This window comes from Syngnathus floridae, chromosome 11, assembly GCF_059516105.1.
Source record: "Syngnathus floridae isolate MCC-2025c chromosome 11, RoL_Sflo_1.0, whole genome shotgun sequence".
Taxonomy (NCBI): domain Eukaryota; kingdom Metazoa; phylum Chordata; class Actinopteri; order Syngnathiformes; family Syngnathidae; genus Syngnathus; species Syngnathus floridae.
This window is the reverse complement of record NC_142423.1, coordinates 5,726,348-5,745,344: the sequence shown is the minus strand read 5'-3', so window position 1 is coordinate 5,745,344 and position 18,997 is coordinate 5,726,348. Positions and strand designations below refer to the sequence as shown.

Sequence of the window (18,997 nt, the reverse complement as noted above, 5' to 3'; positions counted from 1 at the left end):
AAAAGTTGCCTGCGAGGTAGCCTACCACTTTTGGTTAGGTTAGCATGTCTGTCTTAGAGTTTTGAGGTTGCAGGTTTGAATCTCAGCTGCAGCATTTATGTAACCTAGTGGCGCCAAATAGATATTGCTGGAATTTAATTTCAAGTTGTTAGGTCGTTGCATTCTATCAGTTCACCACAAGATGGCAGAAAATGATACACACTGTCCCTTTAAGGGACAAATGGCATTTGGCCAAGTGCTCCATTATGATCAGAGATTTGATCTGTCAGGATGTGACGTTTCAAAACAAAAATGGTCATCAGTCAGTTATGTGATGTCTTTGACACTTGTTATTCTCTTGTCACTAAGCATTTTAAAATTATGTTTAATCAAATGTTCACACTCGAGTACACACACACGTGTGTTTCTTTCGGGAGGCAATGGGGAATTTTGAGAGGTTCAATTTAGCAGAAAAGATAAAATGTACAAATACCTAAAATATGTTTTAATGAAGAGGTCTTGGGATTGAAAACTGAGATCTAGAAATAATTTACAAAAATTTAAGTGCACAATAACTTTTGTGATTCTCTTGTACTTCTAAATAAGAAAGTTGATTAAAAGTAGCATTGGCATGACATTCTTTTTCTTGCTGTGTGCATGAGGGGAAGTGAGTGACCTTTTGACATCCTCGCATCCCGGCTGAGTCTTGCCATTATGTCGTCACAGGACAGATGGTTTGCCTGTGCTGAAGCTCAGAAAAACAACCCCTACAAAAAAAACAGATTTGAACATTTCACTTGCATGAACATTTTTTTCTTACTTTTCTGCACTGACACACCGGCACTATTTGCTACATAATTGCCTCAACGCGGTGCCAGCCAGCATTTTGAGAGCACGCATTAGAGGAAGCTAAAACGTAACTTTAAATTCTCTCTCGCTGCATATTGATTTAGGTGTAAAGGACTGATGTCAGTCTTTAAATAATAGTCTTCCACAAATACAGGAAAAAAAAAAGTCTGGTTAAGTGGGTTCACTGCTGTTATATGCTTTCCTTGCAAATAGCTACATTGTGATTGGACAATTTTTACTGTCTGCATAGCTCACGATGCCCTTGATGTATTTTGGAAGCCTGACAACCCCTTTTGCAGAGTTATTACCACCTTTTTTCTTCCTCACCGCACTGCTTCATTCATTTACTAATTGACAGCATAATCAGTGTTGAGATTACTGTCTCTGAAGAAATTTGGGTATTACATCATGCCTGTCGCGGCAAAAGATGAGTAAAAAAAAAAAGCTAGAGGAGGAAGTAAAAAAAAAAAAAGTGTGTTATAACTCAAAGGAGAATCTTGGAATAACTTGGCGTGGGCTATCAATGGGGGATTTAGACTCCTACCTTTTCTCTCGAAGCTTTTCCCATTGGAAAATGATGGCAGCAACTCATTCATTAGTATAATCAATGATGCTAAAAATATGTATACTGTCATGTGTGTGGGTTTGTTCGTGGGAGTGTGTCCAACCGGATCCTTTACTCATTTGCTGCTGTCACTGTAAATTTGAATTTGATTATGTTTATATCTGTGAATCAACCTATGTCGCTAATGGGTCAATATTAGTATAAAGCGTGTTAGGCATGCCCATCAGAACTATTCAATCAAAGTGGAAATTTTGTAAAACTGAATGATTTGTACACTTTGCAGTGCAATGGCTCTTCAAATGTGTTGATGTAAAGTGATGCTGCCTCGGCAAGAACAGGCTGCGTCACTGGATGAGAAGAGCTTGATAAATCTGGTTCTCATCTTCTTGTTTGAATTCCGCTACCTTTCTGCCCCATGTTAATCAGGGTGAACAATTATCAAAGTGGACAGGTAATTAAATTAAAACACAAGTGGTTTTATGAGTTGGCTTGGCTCCACTACAAGTTTTTTTTTCTTCTCCCCAGAATTTAATGAAAGAAAAATATGGCAGTGTTCACCCAAAGTGTCACCGAGCCGCTGATCCCTCCAGTATGTGTTCCGAAGACAAATTCCACCCTGCTTCTGTTCGCTTGTTGAATCAGTTCCCCTTGTTGTGTTGTTTGTTTGCGTATGAGAGTAAAAGCGTTTGAGAAGCGTCGTTGGAGGGAGGGGGCGGGCAGCTTGTGTGGTATTAGCAAACAGTGAGCTTTAGCAGTCTTCTGGGAATAAACTAAAGCGGCACTACTACACAATTTGCCGCTGTCGATGTTTACAAACAAGTCCCACAATGCCTTGAGAGCTGGAGAGGCCTAAGATAAACACAAATAAGCAAGACGCTGCAGAGTGTAGAACAAATTTGAAAAAATAGAGCAAACTATTTGTACGTGCATGTTTTATAAATAACGACAACTCAAGCTGCACATGGAAAATCACGCTAAGGTTGATTTAAAAGAGAAAGTACGAATCAAAAGGTTGCATATGTGGCTTTGGAAGAAGTGTGAACAAAACAGGACAAGAAAGCTCATCACAGCTTTCAATTATTCTGTCAACAACTAAACACACAAATACGTGAGTGGCCACAGGACGGAATAATTGGGAGTCCCGGTCCAGGGAAGTCATAGATGTGCTGACAAGATGTGCATGCAGACAGGCAAGGAGAGCCAAAGAAAAGTGAGGGAGGGGCTCATTCAATACCTCAAGGACTCACTTCATTTTTTGGCACTTGTGACCAAAAAGTCTAGAAAGGAGTGTGTGTGCATGCGTGTGTGTGTATCCGTGACAGGCACACACTCACACCCACCCAAACACAACAGTTGAAGCTGTGCGTGATGACTTGCAGAGGCGAGAGACAGAAATTTGACACACACTTTGATTGTCACACATATAAACCATTGCTTTTTTTTAATTCAACTCTCTCAAAAAGTCAATGTTTGAATTTGTTTATTAACAACCAGATTTGCTTTTGATTGGGGCAGTTTCCGATGCCTTAACCATATGTGCATGTTTTCATATACCGTTAAGCTCACATACACCATAAAAGTTTCTCTTTGATACTTGGCTTGAAACTGATCTGGGTTAAATGTGATGGAAAACATTTACAAGTGATGGAGGGGCCAGATGAGTACACAGGATGAATGCTTGAGCCTGGTCTGGGTTTTTTTTGGTTTTTTTGGAAGGGGGGGTGTTACCTTAGAAAAAATGTGTATAGAAAGTAATAACTGTACGGTGGTACCTCATCTTACAACTTGAAACAAAATATTACCGCTTGAGTGACATGCCGGACTACGCCGGGATCGGCCGCCATTCGAATCCCCAAAAATCCTTCACGGCTGCCTCACAGTGTGACCTCGGTTTTCGTGTGCCTTCCAACAGAACTTTAGATGTTGCTTGTATGGTGAAATGTAGAGACCTGCAAAGATGCGCAACTCAGTAGTCCGCTCCCCTGTGCGATCTTGTATCAAAGCAAACAAGTGACATGCTGTCTTCTCCTGTCGCCCCCCCCCCCCACACACACACACACACACTGTCACTTTTGATGCGCGCTTGTGTAAAATGACACGCCGTATCTCTCAAGCTGACATTATCACTCGCCAATGCGCTCACATCTTCCGGCCGCACGTCTTTCCCACAGGACTCCCTACAGCAGGGGTCTTTGTCTCCGAAAGCTTCACACACACAGAAACACCGCTACGATTTTACCTTTTCATTGTGTGCCGGTTCAAGGCGTGTGTGAGGCCGCCAAGTATTGGGAGAATAAGGATGAGGCTGGCTGGCTTCACTAACCTTTTTTGGGAATGTGTGTGTGTTTCACAAGATGAATTGTGAACAGACGGATGTTTTTTTTTTTTTTTAATCCAACAGAAAGAGATGTAACCCTGAGAGCTGTGTCACATTAGTGTGGCCAACAGTCTTAAGCCGACATGTACAACAGCCCAGATACAATAACCAGCTCAAGACTCGCGATGAGTTGATGGATAGCAGGAAGGATTGTTTGATTTAACAAGAATTAAACAGAATACAGACAATACATTGTTTCAAAAAAAAATGAGTTATTACAGCACTGCAATGTTTAGGATAATTCATAAAGGTGTAAGGATGATTAGTTGCAACATCACTTGAAGTCTAAAAATATCTTGAAATGTGTTAACCTTTTGAATTTTGACAATCGCATACATCTTCGATGAATATATGATACACTGGTGCCCTAAAAAAGAGACTTCCACATTGTACATTTAAAAATCACATTACCTAAGTCAGTTAGCTTGATGCTAACAAATAATTGGAAATGCCATAGATTGGTTTATAAATAGCGACTTTGTGGCAGCTCAAGATATTTGAATACCAACGGTGCAGCAACACGTGTAGACAGACAACACAATACTCAGATGCATGTATTCTTTATCCTCGGTGCAAAATGACTAATGTTACAGCAGTTTACTGAGTTACTACTTAAAATGGTTGTGAAACTCTGTCATTGTCCGCATGACTGTACAAACATGCTGCCAAGGAGCATAGTCACACCATAAGGAAGCCGCAATGAATTATTTATGTTTCACAAACTGTTTCATTCAAAACATTCTATTCGATTGTTATTACTAAATGTTTTAGATAATAAACTATTTTCCTCTAGTTGTGGAACATTGTGCTTTCACCTACTCTACTTGAGAAGTGAATTGGAAAACACACGCGCGCGCGCGCGCGCACGCACGCACGCACGCACGCACGCACGCACAAAAAAACACACACACACACACACACACACACACACACACACACACGCACACACACACAACTAGTCCTTTTAGTATTTTGACATTGAAAATAAAATACATTTCTTTCTTTCTTTCTTTGTCGAGCTTCATTTATTGCCACACTTACTGCAGATGCCTGTTTTGTAACCTCATGTTAAACTGCAGATCTCTTTTGAACAAAAAGAAAGAAGGAAAGAAACCTTCATGTCCAGTAGCTTTCAAAGCCTTGGAGGTCTAAGATCCTCAAAAGCAACTGATATATATGTATATATTTTTGTAAAAGTTACAATATAAAATCTACGATCACTGAATTGACATTTAGGGAATGTGAATAGGTGGCCTGAAAGCATGAAAGACTTCCATTGACTTTCTTCTCTGTGTCCTGGCCTATTCATCTCTTAGCTTTAGACTACCAAAAATGCAACTGATTAAAGTTACAAGTCACCTTTTTTGACGTTCAAGAATTTCCATTTGATGTTGCATGCATTTAAACCATGTCTCACACACATTAATTCAGCCTCTCGCTCAACAGTGAGTTAAAGTATCTCATTTAAGCATCATAAAAATGTTGGCGTATGTGAAAGATGCACATCATATACTGAATGCATCATTTTCCCTATAGGCTGTGTGTGTTTGTGTTGACAAAAAAAGGGCTTCTGAAAGGCATCAGAGGTCATCACAGTGCTTTTTGGGGTTCCATCAAAACGTTCAAGGAAGGCATTGTTGAGTGAATTTCAATAATCACCCTGAAGGACTTTTATTTTATTTTTTTTCTTGGGGCCACATTCTGTATCTCTGGCTCCTTCTAATTCCCCTTCACAATATGTCTGGCTCTGGCTACCCATCATGTCATTGCTTCCCTTTTCTATTCCCCTGTGTTTGATTCTGACAAATACATGGATTATCGACCAGGGGGGATTTTTGAATATATAGCTAATGTGAGCTTTCATGCCTGTGCTTTAATCTGCAGAGTATTTAAAACCAATCTTAAGGAAGGAGACAAAAAAACGCAGAGGTCAGGCTTTTTCTGCGGGAGAGCGAGCGCGGGAGATTGGGCGACATCACTGAGGCAGGAATGGGAAGGAAGGAAAAGACAATGATTTAGCTTCTATTTAAATTCTAACTCGGATTAACTGTCGAATCGCAGGTATCAAACTTAAGAAGTCTGTCAAAGGAAGAAGTTCTCGCGGCACAGAAGATTGTTTAAGATTTTTGCATGTGCGCCCTGACTCACCCTCCCTGGTTAAAATTGCTCCTGAAATGTGAAAACAGATCTGTCGCAGTCTGTTGAAAGGAGCGAGGGCACAATACAGCAAAGGATGAAAGAGCGCCACTCGCCCTGAGTGACGCCTCCTTGTTTTAAAATTCACACTTCCTAAGTTCCTTCAATAACTGTCTTGATTTCTTTCACTTTTCCTTTCAACTGTCTTCTTGTTTCTCATCCTCTGCATTCTCTTTCCCTGTACTCGCCTCTCCTTTTGTCATTTGTCGGGTCCATCTGAAAGCCAGACAGGCCCCTCTGCTGGGCGTGTGCGTGTGTGTGCGTGTGGGTGTGAGGCCAAAGAGCACAGTGTGATTTGAAACATTAGCCTACTCCCCGATCCAATTTTTGAAACTACATCAAGCTACTTCCAGACCAGATTTTATTTTATTGCTGCAATATGAGGTACTTAACATATCGCTGCCATAAAGCACAACAGATGCATGGAGCTATTACAAACACACACACACACAAACACACACACACACACACACACGTGTTCACTGAGGAGCGATGTCAGACACAGATGTACAGAAGCATGGAACTGCCAAAGTGGAGTCAACATATTTTCCCCATAATGCCAGCAGGTCATGCGCATGCGCAACTCAAGCCCCATGGCATTATGGGGGAAAAAAAAATACAGACTGGAAATCATCCATTGCAGACAATAATTAAAAACATAAAAATTATGAATAAGCAATGTTTACCAAACTTTCAAACATATTGGTATAATGTAGGCCAAATGCTAAAAAAAAGATACCTTTCTGTTTTCCCCAGTAACATTATGGGAGAAAATAGTACGTCGAACATAGTACATACAAGTACGTTGAAAGTTACTTCAAAAAACATATTTGCCAGTGAAAAATATTGACTGCACCCAAGCAGATTCCGTACCGGCGTATATCGAAGTGGAGTGAAGTTTACACGATTTGCCGCGTTCACGCGCCTCACCCGGGCTAGTTAAGTAGGGCACGGCTGATATCATCTGATACACTTGTTTGCTCGCCAGCCACACAATCAGTCTGTCCGGGCTGCTGAGGAAGCATTCAAACAGCTATTTGAACATCAATGCAGCATGCAAATAAAATTCACCACCCTCTTTTTTTCCCCCCATCAGATAAGATAACCACCAAGGCCTCATCTGGCAGCTCTGAGATGTGTTTTGCATCCCGAGGCTACGCTGAAGCTACAAAAACATCATATATGAGTCCTCTCAGCAACTTTACAGCAAAGAGGGGAGAAGTTGCTGCTTGTGCGGCTAACGGAGAAGAGGGGATGCTGGAGAGGGAATTAGCGAGCACAGTACAGTAGGGGAGATGAGGTGGCTCTTTAATTTGGAAAGTTTGATGTGAATGACGCATATAATGGCTCCCCAAGATGATGGATTCAGCTCCGCATGCAATATGGAAAAGTGATCCATTCACCTCATTCTCACTCTCAGCCTCTCTATCTTTCTCCATTCTCAATTTCTTCCTTCAATCTTCCATATCGTCCACATGAAGAGACTTTTTTTGGCCTCTCCCTCACACATGTACTCTGACTCATAGTTTGAGCCTCTCAATAAGTTGCCGTTTGTCATCCATGCAAAGAGCAGCTTGGCTGCGCGTACTCGATCGTTGTCGTTAAGAAGCTGAATAAATGAGGGAAAATACTTTGATCTGATCGTGCAAGCAGGAGGCGGGACTATCCTTTGTCACCAATCCAAATTGGGGATGTTCGCCCTTGGCAGCCTGACCAAATGCTATTATTACGTTCAAGCATTTTCCTCCAGTGGTGTCAAACTGCACAATGAGTATCCTTTAAATTCTAATTGAATATTTTTTTTTAATTCATTGAACAAAATATTTCCATGGAAGCACATCAGCATATTATGCAGAGCAGTTGTTCATGGCCATTTAAGATGAAAACAGATCAACTGATGGAAAGCCACTTATTGTCTCCATTCATTCTTGTCGGCAGTGTTGCAACAAATTATTTCTCGATATTTCTTTGTGCTTAACAGTTATGGCAGGTAAAGCCACATCCGCAAGAAAAACCCGACATGTTTGTGTAAAAATTCCATTTGAGTGTGCATATTTTGAAGCGGTTTTCACCATGGGCTGTTTTGTCACATCTTGTTCATAATCATGTGAAAGAGCACTTTGCTACATTTTTTCAACATGTTTTCTGACTGTAATAAATATGATCGTAAAATCTCAAATCAGTGATGAGCTACTTTCTGACAAGTTGACACTAGTTCTGAACTTGCGCTTTGTGACTCCTATTTAGTAGAAAAATATTTTCTACTGTCGATATTTTCATGAATTACGTTATTCTTCAGTCAATGTGTGCGGGGTCGAAAGGTACACTCCAGTTTGGAGTGTGCTATCAACTCAACTTAGTAATGATGCGTGCGTACCTGTGTCCAGAGTAGACGGTGTCCACCAAAATTGTCAAAACCGTTGAGTTGATCTTTTCCGTTGCCCGTCATTGGCGTTCCACCTCCATCTAGCGTTAAAATAAAAGCAAAAATGACTTTATTGTTGTAGAATCCACTGAGTGACAGAAAAAGTGTGCTAGACTCAGTCAAAAGAACACTAACATTTTTTGTCTCTATTTTCTTCATGTTTCAATGCTGATTTTAATGGTGACATCATCAACGACCTTTTGTGCCTTTCGACCATACATTGGTGTTAATTCGGTCATCGTCCATTTGGTATTATGTCTGAGCTGCTTTGTAAACATAAGGACCAACATGTCCACGCAAGCATAAAGACACTTGTGTCCAGATGATTTCGGAGTTATAAGGTGCCCTCTGACTCCATCAACACAAAGGTGCCGCTGACGCTCGGCAGAAAACTCACAGGCCTTTTTCTTCTCTTGCACTCAAAGATAATTCCCTCCATTTGGCATTTTGACATCATATCTTCAGTCACCCCCTCGTACTGGATTTTTGTCTCCCAACCTGGCCAAAAAGCATGGCCACAATAACTTAATTTTATTTTTCCTCGCCGCTCCAGTGCACAGCATTCAACCCTTAACACTCTATTCTTTTTTTTTTAATGTCTTTCTTTGTTGTCGTCCGCCTGTCCTCTCGGCTGACTTTGAAGGTCAGACAGGACAAACAATGCCACTGGTGTCTGCTTGAACGTTACTCACTTACCGTCATTGGCGCCGCAGTTGCCTTGGCAACACACTAACCATTAATTTTCAATTAAAGCAGACAAAGAGATGACAGCCCAGGGTCCACGGAAGATGTCAAGAAGCAGTATTAATATACGACAAGTGAGTATAATTGTGTGTCCATTTTCCTCAGCTCTCATCTACGCTATCAGTGAGTTGTGAAAGCGGCAGATAATTTGAGGGTGTGGGAGACGAAGCTCTCTGTTTTCCTTTAACCAAGACGTCGTATGATGTATCTCTCGGAGAAATATGGCATTCATCATTACCTTTATGAATATTTTCTTGGGGATGTTATTATTTTCATTATCACTCCATCGAAAAAGATGCTATTTCAATGGCAATTCAAACAGACGTGCACGCACATGCACACACTTAGAAGACTTGTGAGAGACCGTTAGTGACTGCCATCATCCAATTTTGGTGTTGATAATGAAAATTAGAGTGCATGATTATCCGGTGAGTTAACTCAAAGTTGAATGTTGTCATGCACACATGTATGCAATGGGCAAGTACCGATACCAGGTATCGGTATCGTTAATGCATGGCCTGATTTCAAGGTATCGGTATTGGATGTTGTTTTACGATTAAGGATTAGAAATGTAAAAATAGGTTTTTCTTTTTTCTTTCAAATGATCTATCATTGTTTTTGGGGAGTAATGCATCAAAAGTACTAACGTTATCGGTAGTTGGTATCGGTATCATTGATATACTAGAATCGAACATTGCTATTAAACCCTTTTTAAGCATAATGTCGTGCTGAGCTTTTTGTGTGAGTTAATACTAAATTCTTGGGAGATTATATTGAGGGGACAATTACTGTGGTGTGTTTTGTGTACAAAGACACAGTTGTGACAAAAAATGTCCTGAGCATGTTTTCTCTCCCTCAACCCTCCAATCTCTTCAATCACTAACTATCCCCTATCCCGTTATCCTGCCATAACAAAGCACTTTTATTCCCCCATATCCCCCTTCCTCAACTGCTGCACACTGTTGAGTGTGCCCCTTAAATCACAGAGTCCCTAAACTGCTCCATAAAAGATGGCAGGTTCTCTCCTGTCCAACCCCCCTTTCTCTTTTCCCCACTCTTCCCTCCCTTCTGCCTGCACACATTACTGCTTTAATTAAGGTAATTACTTTCAGAGTACTACTAATCGTATCCCCTTCCCTCCTGGCATATATTGGCGCTCATGCAACCACATGTGCACACACTCATGCTAGTGTATAACCTGTCACCAGAAAAGTAAACTGAACCCTGGCCTGGTTAGTCTGCACCAAGGAAGGCTCGCCTCAACACCTGTGTTGTGCAAATCAATAATTTTAAATGTATGCTTGAGTAGGGCAGTGATTTCCGTCTTTGATTCATGAACATTTTGTCATCTCATGATATTTACAATCAATACTGTCTCTGTTTGTCCATATTTGGAAATGGTTACTTAGCAACCAAGCAGGAAGTGGCCTGGAGGTTTTCCCAACTGGTTTGGATGTGATTTGGATCAACGTGGTGGAGTTCTCTGTCCATTGCTGTGCTTTCTTAACTATATCAAGGTGCTATATCAAGGTATGTCATCTCTCTTGGGTCCCAAAGAAATTGGGACACCAAACCAGCTGTATTATTACTCCCTCCGTTTTCTTCAAGTCCAACATCGATTGCTGTTAGCACCCTGAAATTACTCGTTTGTGACTCAAAGCGGCCGTGTATTGGCTGCCCACCTGGAGCAGCTTTGAGCAATGTGACCCAGATCCAGGAGTCGTGTGTGCTCACCCAACAAAAAGACTCTCACAAACTGCACCTGCAGTATTTCTCTGTCACTACTTCAATACCGGTCATGAAATAATCATTCGTTGAAGGCATTTCCACGTGATAGCAGGCCTGAAGAAACTGACATTAATATCGGGAGAGGTCACAACGTGTATCGTTCATGTTTTGCTCCAGGCATCCTTCTTCTTGCCTATTGATTACGAGGATGACGGAAACCAAGTGCTAAGTTGAATTCACTGTGATCTGTAGATGTTCAACTGGCCTGTCACAGGAGATTCTCAAGTCCTTTCTGTCACCAGCCACCCACCTCCCCGCTGCTCCCAAAGGCACCTTGGATGATAATGAGAACGGGAATACAGGTACGGCTCTAACTCAGGGGGGTTTCAATTAACGCCCTGCAGATTAATAAAGAGTAATAAGGTGCGCCGCACTCGTGTGTGTGTATATGTGCGAGCGGATGCTTTTGTGCACGCGGGAGTGTCGTTGTGTGTCCGTGTGCAGTGGAAAGACCCCCGTGGCTCAGCACGATGGGCACAATGGAAAAGGGGAGAGGACTGTGAAAAAACAGTGGCGTACTGTGGAGAGGAAGACCCTCACAGCGCTGATTGGGTATTTGCCAAAGGATTTTTAATTGGTCATCTGCTTCAACCCACCAGAGATTAACAGCAGGGGATCTTGAGGTCTAACTAACTAGCCAAATAGGACTTGAATCATCACAGATTCTTAAAAAACAAACCTGGTCCACGATATTATACGTGATATTCAAGCAAAGGTCTTGGGATATAAATAAAAAGTATTTCTTGGAATCGTTACTCGAGGTGTTTACTCAACTATATGGTGTGGCTTGATGGCTGAATTTCATTTGGTAATGGCTAAAGCATGTCTATGATTAAATATTAAATATAAAATAATGTGGAGTTTTGATTGGCGCTAAATATCAGCACTACTGCGACTGCATTTACTTGACATTTGACTAGTTGCAGATGCTCGACAACTAGTTGAGGCCTATAGTGTCCTATTGTTATGCAACTTGTACAACAGTGGAAACTCATACTGGAATCCTTTCCACATGAATTTGAAGTATGACTGCAGCAATGTTTGTGTTTTTCGATTTTCATTACAATTTCTTTGTTGAGGTTGTCATCGACTCCAACAACAAAGCAATTCACCCACTTTTTGTTTTTTAATCAAGAACTCCCTGAAATGCCACACAACAACAAAAACTCCATATTTATAATTATGATTATTCATTGACTCTTTCAATGTGTTTTTGCGATTGTTTGGGGTCAAACCCGTCTTGCATCTCCTCATCAAAAGCACAAACATCAAAAAGGATCCCCACAGCCTCCTGCCTGTCACTGAACAATGTTTATTTTACAAGGTTGATTTATCTGATGTGCACCAGTTTCTCACTGACCCCAGCCAGCCTCTTCTTAACTTAGGCTATTTTTCTCGCTTGTTTTTATCACCCCAACACACACACACCACCACCACCACAGTGCAAAGGAATGCACCTACAGCTATCTGACAAACACAAAGTTAAGGCACTTTTTGTAACATTTCATTCTTGGCTTGAGTATACATGGCATTTGGAAAATACTAGTTTCAGTCAGGGGCTAACTCTCAAACCAAGAGACTATTGTCTTGGCCACGTACAATACCGTGCATATCTCAACCATGGCAGGATAAATATTTACATAAGCAAGGGCTGGATTTGAGGTGTGTTGTTGCTAGCAGATGCGAAGGTATTTGTTGTATTTACTGTATGCGTCTGGGTGTGAACATTTTTTTGTAGCGTGCATGCTTGTGTGTGTATGTGCAGCTGCCAGGGAAAACTCCACAGTGTGTACAGAAGATTCGAAAAACAGATAACTGACATGTGCGGGGTGTGTGCGTGAGAAGGGCTTGTCTGCATATGACTTTGGGATGTTATAGCCTTGATTTACGGTTTCTTGTGTTATTTGCTGTGCCATGCGTCTGTGAGTGAGTGTTTAGGGGTGAAAAGGACGCTTTCAGGTACCCTGCGGCATGTATGTGAAAACACAATATTATCTCCCGGGACAAGCAGCTGCAGGAATGATTGAGTGACAAAAGGGCTACAGTGTGATGCATTTCACACCAGCAGATATAGTTGATTTAAAAAAGAAAAAAAAAAAAAGGAATGTATCAAGTAAAATGAAAAGGTCAAAAAATGTCATGCATCACTCAACAGATCTGAAAGGATGAGCGAGAGAGAGAGAGAGAGAGAGAGAGAGAGAGAGAGAGAGAGAGTTGTGTCTAAATTCATTGATTTTATAGTGAATGGAATGCTACACCTTGACAAAAACTAAATTGGCTGATGCTAGTAAATGAGGTTTTTGGTCTAAGAAGTCAAAGCTACTTCAGTTGAAGTGTCACGTTAAAAATGTACAGATGAAAAAGGTACCGATAAGAATCAAAACAAGATTTTCTATTGACCTTTAAATTAATCTCACTGTGTCTTATGTCGGCTTTAAATTAATCTCTGAAAGTTCAAAGAAAATGGAACTCAAGATTTTGACTATGAGAGCATTAAAATGAAATATGTTTCCACCTGAACTAAACTGCAAAAAAAAAAAAAAAAAAAAAAAAACTGGTTGGTTGGGATTTCCTTCAAAATAGATAAGATCCTTGCTTAAGTTTAAAGTCTCTGTGTAAATTTTGGCAGCTCCGAAAAAATTCCAATATATAAAAAATAGTGTATATTATAAAAAAAATAAAAATAAATTTAACGTAAACACATTTCAACACAGCCGTGCATTCTTCCATTTTTGTGTGCCTAAAATGAAAAAGTTTGGATACCCTGCATGTTTCTGTGAGTGCAAATGATGTGGAAACACTTCACATTGGCTCTCCAACCATCCTGATACAGTAAATCATTCCAAATGAACCAAGTTCTCTGCATGGCTAATGACAAATCATCCCCAAAAGTTAAATAAGTTACAGTAACAACAGCTGGAGCTTTTTAAATGCTACGTAGTTAAGTCAAAAGACAGAAGTGGCGTCTGCAGAGACCAACCATCAGACTGACTTCTTTAAGGTCCAGCTCAACCCGCTGGCACAAACAGTGGACAATCTGAAGAGGCAAGCGGAGCCACCACGGAAAGGGGGAATCAATTTAGAGATGAGATGTGGAGGACAAAGCATGATAGGCCGCAGTGTGGAGGAGCGAGAATCAATCAGTCTTCAAGGGGCTGTTGATTAGACATTCTACAGCCTCCTCCATCTTTGTTAGGCTTTAATTAATTCATAATACCGAAACAAATTACCTTTGCATGGATGAAAATTACACCTAAATGTGGCGTGGCAGTTTGGCATTTGGTGATTAAATTATCTCCGGAGATTGTGGGAGTTTGATAGAGCGGCGTTTTCTTAATGGAGTCGTGTAACATTATTAAGTTTGAAATAACAATCCTCTCATTTCCTACGTGCGGCCATTTGTAACGGGGAGGAAGGTGAGATCAACTGAGGAGAGCGAGGAGTGCTCGGGCAAATATTATTTATCCTGTGAGTCCTCCAAATGAGGACGAAGTGTCTATGATGTTGGATTTTAAAGTCGTCCTTACGTTTTTTTCCTTTATTCTCCCGTCTGCAACATTCCAAGTATAGTTTGTTACATTTTCACTTGGTATTGAAGTCCCATCAAGGGCAGATAGTGGCCCATTAAAGCGTCATTATCAATCCCACCCTCATTGGCTTTGTTCACAAGACCACCAGACTAAGGATGTCTCCCCAGACAATAAAATATGAGGATAAAAAAAAAAAAAACTTTACAATAAGAACACTTCCTGCTTGCGATACAATAAAACAGCCTTGAAGCGGGGAAGAAAGCAAGAGACGGCTCAGCTTTGAAAAATGATAACAGGTTTAAGGAATAGAATAGCCACGAGTCTTTTCTCCTCTTCTTTTAAATATAGATTATAGTAAGCAGATAGCACCTTAGCTTTAGCTTTGCCTAGAGGTGACGCTGTTGCGACTCCAGTTTGAGGGTTGAAAGACGAATGGCAGCGGCCTCCTGTAGTGTCATTACGGCTTTGTCCCATGAAGTAAACGGTAAGAAAGAAATATGGCAGACGTTACAACACACAGATAAAGTAGATCGGAAGTCTAAGTGGAAAAATGCAAAATGCTTCTGGCCTGTTTTGAGTAATAGCTACTCAAAGAGAATATCGTCCTCATTCACCTTTTTGATTTTAATCATTTGTAGATGTGTAAAGCATCACACTTGGAATTAATTGTATTTCTAATTTATTTTATATTTGGAATAAATCTCATCAGGCTAATGAGATTGGTTCGGAAATGTTGCCGCTCAAATTTCATATTCGAATATCAAAATATTGACAGATTGTGCATATCCTGCAAACATTATTTTTTTTATATTGTTATAATGATCTCATCGGCCATCCACGGCAATCACTGTCTCGTTCACCTGCAATGTCACATGACCATCCTATCTCACCCTGCTGTAAAGAAAAGTAAACAGGTCATGACAGTGCATAAAGATGCTCGGATCTTAAAATCGGAATCACAACAATGTTCGGAACTGTGCTTGGCACGATTGAGTCTAGCACAGTTTAAATGCCGGCCAGAGAAGGTCATACTTTGTCTCCCAAAAAACACGGTTGTCACGGTTGTCTTCTCCATCCTTTGTTTTCTGGTATGTGACTCGTCTGCAATGCACTCACAATATGGATAAGCGCTATCAGTTTCATTTTGAGGACGCTCAGCAGAGACGAGCAAATGACGGGTGGGGTTATTTGAAAACATCATGAATGCGCTGTACACATGTTTGTGAGCGTGTCTGCGTGCGTATTTGTGCACAGTCTTGTTTGCTCTTGCACTAAAGGCCTCGGAGAGGGGAAAAAAAAGAAAAAAACTCCTCCACAGGCAATCGGAGCATCCGTGTCAATTATCCTGCCCCGAACCTGCGATCTCTTCCCTTATTTTCTCCTCGCTCCTCCCTGGCTCCCATCATCCTCGGCTCCTCTAATAGGCCCTCACTCACGATGATGAGAGGACACGCTCTCCTCTGATGGCAGCGGAGCGCAGCTCGCAATGCTCCGTGTCACTACGAGATTAGGACGGGGCAGAAGGGAAAAATATTCCAATCTGCCACGCGGGGAACCACGTGCTGTTACTGACAGGTATTAGTCTATCAGCTATTGTTGCCTCCTCAAAGGGAATACGGCAAACACGGGGCTGACATGCTAATAAACACAGACATGAATGCAGGTTAGTACAAAGTGAAAAGACGCATACAGGACGGCTGAGCAAGGGAAACAAGGGAATGCAGAGGAAGACGGGGAGACGTTATACAGAAGAAGAGATGTACGGTATAAACTGTCAACATTGTTATGGAAAATGGCCCTCAAATTAAGCCATGCATGCAATTCTACAAGGGACTCTGAAAATTGCCTTTTATCACTTCCCAAACAATAGGCTGCCTGACAGTGTTGCGCACGATAACACACACACGCGCATGCACGTCTGACGGTGCTACGCCCGATAAGTCCGCCAACCGTTATTTATTTTATTCCGCCATCACCCCCTCCCGTCTTCAGCCACTTTAACTGTCCTCGTGCGCTTTCATGTGGTTAATATCATGCAAAATAACAGCTTTTTATTTTCCCGCCACAGCATCCCGTCTTTAATGGGGGCTAAGCGCTGTAAGCCGGCCGAGTGTGAGGGCCTCTTATACACACACTGCCGTGGTTATCTCCGCTCTATGTTTATCATTGCTATTATTATTAATGCTCTCCGCTGTAAGCGCGGAGCCCGACACGAGAGCGAGCGGAAAGGAGGGAGCGCAAGAGGGATAAAAGGGGAGGAAGAAACACAGCGACAGCAGAGGGTGAAAGTGCTGCTATGATGTGATGCTTGTTAAATAAACTGCTATTTACCGCTGCGACTGAGAGATTATTTACAAACGCATCATTACGCCGCCATCATCTTACGTTTGCCATCTGTTTCCACATCATGTGTTTGATTCGCTGTGAGGGCCGCGCTGGTCGGAGGATTATGACTCTTGGCAGCGTAATGAAATGCTACTCTGCTGTGGTCTGTAAGGATAATGCAGTCCAACAATATGTTATCTTAAGGGATTTGTAATGCACTGAAGTAAGGAATAATGAGGCTCATTAGAAGCAACTGTAATTCCATACAAACAACATACAGTAGAAAGAGAGGAAGTTGCTTCGCTTCAGGCCATCTTGACTGCGCAATCAAACGGGAATTAAATTGCTTACTCTGCCGGCATGCGCCAAGCCCATCAAATCTTAACATAACACTCTTTTCATTTCAAACACAAACAATGTGATTAAGAGAGTCAGGTTTAGTGTGAATGGGGCATTGTAGTCGTTTCGGTTTGTGATGATTAGAGTTGAAATTGCAAATAGCAACACAGGAAATTCTGAATGTGAATTACTTCTGTTTTCATTCCAATCTACTTCCTCTTTGGTTAATCAGTATTTATGTGGTGAGTTGTATTGTGTTGGGCCGTGTTGTCACTATTTATCCTGTTGTATTTGGGTTGATGTCTCTGGTTAAACTTTTGGAACATTTCAATTTTCGGCACAGTTACAAATTCACAAGCCATTTTTTACATCATTTGAATGGAGTTAAGCTTTTAGTTGGGTTTGATGTGATATTTTCTGATGTATTGTTATACGTTTTTGTAAAGCCCTTTCATACATCAAGAGCTGTTTGGAAAAGTATTATATTGCATTGTATTGTTATTGGAATTCTGGCTATTCTGGCTCACAAAAATATGGTAAAATCATGCCTACAATTGTGAAAGAAAGAAAGAAAGAAAGAAAGAAAGAAAGAAAGAAAGAAAGAAAGAAAGAAAGAAGGAAAGAAAGAAAGAAAGAAAGAAAGAAAGAAAGAAAGAAAGAAAGAAAGAAAGAAAGAAAGAAAGAAAGAAAAAAATTTGACACAATACTTGAATGTAAGGCATATGAGATGAACAAATTACACTTTGTTTTCATTCTACCTTTCAAAAGCTTTCTGAGGTCATTTTTATGTGTGAGAAGATTTTCAAGAATCTTGAAGAGGTCATTGGACCTCTATTAATACTCTTCACTTCTTTATTTGTTCTTTACCATTCAGGACACCGAAAGTGAGGTCATCTGTGTGTATACTGACATTTCATGTACTGTATAGAGACTTGGAGCAAAACCGAGTCAAGGCTCCTTTTCTTTTATGAGGGACACTGAAGTTGGTCAATTGAAATAAAGTGTGAGTGGGTGGACAGGAGGCACAGATACAAACCAAGTGACAACACCTACAAAACCTTGCTGATTTGTTGTAGGGTGTGTGCTCTTACATTATTCCAAGATGAATACCACAAACTATACAGCGTTGTGAAAGAAATAAAGAATAGCCCAGTGTGTGCGTGTGCAAGTGTGTGTGTGTAAATGTATCCAGTGCTGTATTCATGTGGCCAGTGGCTTGTAACACACACCTTGTGTTACCCGACACCCCAATGCACACGAGTCTGAAACACACACACACACACGCACTAACACAATGGCCCATTATCTTCTGCGTGTGTCACCTGGCTTCAAGACCCCCATCGCGTTTTTATTCAGAGTATTTAGAGACTAGCCTGAAGCCGACTATTGCGCTCTACTTTAGACATTTTTTACTCCCCCTCCCCTCCCCTCCCTCCTCCCGCTGAGCCCATTAAAGACCTACAAGTTTATCAGACCTAATGTAGCTTTAGCATAAGCAGCCTTTGCCTGTGACGCACGTTTTCTGCCTATCTGTACCACTCAGTGTGCAGAAACCTCACCAATACTATCTCCGCAATTCACAGCGAATGGTCCCCGCTAACAATGCCAATTAGCAAGTGCACACAATGCAGGCTTCATCTCCCCTCCCACCTGTCAGAAGTACACGCGGCACAGCCTCAAAAACCTGAGAAAATAACTTCCCTCTTTTCTCTCCTCCTCCGTACAACCTTCTATCTTTTGCGTTAGGCTTGTTTTATGTTTGTTTGGTTTGTGCTGTGAAAACTCCAGGAGAAAGTTTCATTCCTCTGCCTGTTTTTTGTGTGCAAAAAAAAGAAGTGTCTATTGGGTTACCAAACAAAACAAAATCACAAGCGACAAGG

General features: G+C 41.2%; 1 long non-coding RNA gene across 2 annotated transcripts in view; it reads right to left on the bottom strand.

Annotated features, from left to right (window-relative positions):
* Positions 1-393: 393 nt before the first annotated feature.
* Positions 394-18,997, bottom strand: part of LOC148390569 (uncharacterized) — a 67,226-nt gene continuing 48,622 nt past the window's right edge. Inside the window, exons 6-7 of one of the 2 annotated variants that reach the window (XR_015861314.1) lie at positions 8,344-8,432; positions 394-746 (exon numbers count right to left, since the gene is read on the bottom strand). This is a non-coding gene — a long non-coding RNA (uncharacterized LOC148390569). Of the gene's footprint in view, positions 747-2,925; positions 3,343-8,343; positions 8,433-18,997 lie in introns of those variants that run through there. The other variant, XR_015861313.1, reaches the window with a different exon arrangement.